Genomic DNA, 1,613 nt, shown 5'->3' on the forward strand with positions numbered 1-1,613 from the left:
ATTCTAGCTTGTGCAAAAGCCCTGAGGCAGTAACATGCCTGGACTATTGCAGAAACAGCAAAGACACCAACATAGTTGAGGTAGAGGTAGTGAGAAGTGTTTTCAACATTTCTTTTAAGGCAGGTTTAGTGGTGATGAATTCCCTCAGGTTTTTTTTGTCTAGGAAAGCCTTTATTTCTTCGTTTTAATTAAGTAAAAATTTGCTGGGTAGAGTATTCTCAGCTGACAGTTTTTAATTTTTCAATATTATGAGTATGTCATCACACTTTCTCCTGGGCTGTAGAGTTTCTGCTAAGGAATCTACTGATAGCCTAATGGGGGTTCCTTGTAGGTTACTGTCTTTTTTTCCCCATGGCTGCCTTTAAAATTCTTTCTTTGTCATTGACTTTTTTTTTTTTTTTTTTGCGGTACGCTGGCCTCTCATTGTTGTGGCCTCTCCCATTGCGGAGCACAGGCTCCAGACGTGCAGGCTCAGCAGCCGTGGCTCACGGGCCTAGCCACTCCACGGCACGTGGGATCTGCCCGGACCGGGGCACAAACCCATGTCCCCTGCATCGGCAGGCGGACTCTCAACCATTGCGCCACCAGGAAGCCCTGTCATTGACTTTTGACAGTTTTAATATAATGTGTCTTGGAAAAGGCCTTCTTGCACTGAGATAATTATGTGTTCTCTTATATTTGTGAACTTGTATACCCAGTTCCTTCCCAGGCTTGGGAGTTCTAACCTATTATTTCTTTAAATAAACTCTCTGTTCCTTTCTCCCTCTCTTCTCCTTCTGGGATACCCATTAGCCTTATGTTGCCTTTCCTAATGGAATTGGGTAGTTCTCATAGAATTCATTCGTCTAAAAAAATCGTAGTTCTCTTTTCTCTTCTACCTGAATCATTCGTAGATTTTGAACTTACTAGTTCTCTCTTCCTTATTTCCAAGGCTTTTAATGCTTTCTTCATCTAATTTATTGAGTTCTTCAGCTCCAGAATTTCTGTTTTGTTCTTCTTTAGAGTTTCAGTCTATTCAGTAAAGCATTCCTTCTGTTCATTAATTTTATTCCTGAGCTCATTGAACTGTCTTTCTGAGTTTTCTTGTAGCTCATTGAGTTCTTTCATGACAGATATTTTCAATTCTCTATCAGTTAGTTCAACTCTTTCATGACTTTAAGTTTGGTTTCCTGAGAATTGCTGTTTTCTTTTTGTGATACCATATTACCATGGTTTTTCATGGTGCTTAATGAGTTGTTCCTCTGCTGGCACTTTTGAAGTAGCAAACACCTTTTTTTTTTTTTTCCATTTGTTTTCTTTTTTTTTTAATTTATTTTATTTTATTTTATTTTTTATTTATTTTATTTTTTTAACATCTTTATTGCGGTATAATTGCTTTACAATGGTGTGTTAGCTTCTGCTTTATAACAAAGTGAATCAGTTATACATATACATATGTTCCCATATCTCTTCCCTCTTTCATCTCCCTGCCTCCCACCCTCCCTATCCCACCCCTCCAGGTAGTCGCAAAGCGCCGAGCCGGTATCCCTGTGCCATGCGGCTGCTTCCCACTGGCTATCTACCTTACGTTTGTTAGTATATATATGTCCATGTCTCTCTCTCGCCCTAACACA

At 39.4% G+C, this 1,613-nt stretch overlaps 1 protein-coding gene across 1 annotated transcript in view; it reads right to left on the reverse strand.

Annotated features, from left to right (window-relative positions):
• CHIA (chitinase acidic) overlaps nucleotides 1–1,613 on the reverse strand; it is a 14,353-nt gene that overhangs the window by 452 nt on the left and 12,288 nt on the right. The gene's annotated exons all lie outside the window — the stretch shown is intronic.

Source organism: Lipotes vexillifer, unplaced genomic scaffold, assembly GCF_000442215.2.
Source record: "Lipotes vexillifer unplaced genomic scaffold, Lipotes_vexillifer_v1.1 scaffold393, whole genome shotgun sequence".
NCBI lineage: Eukaryota > Metazoa > Chordata > Mammalia > Artiodactyla > Lipotidae > Lipotes > Lipotes vexillifer.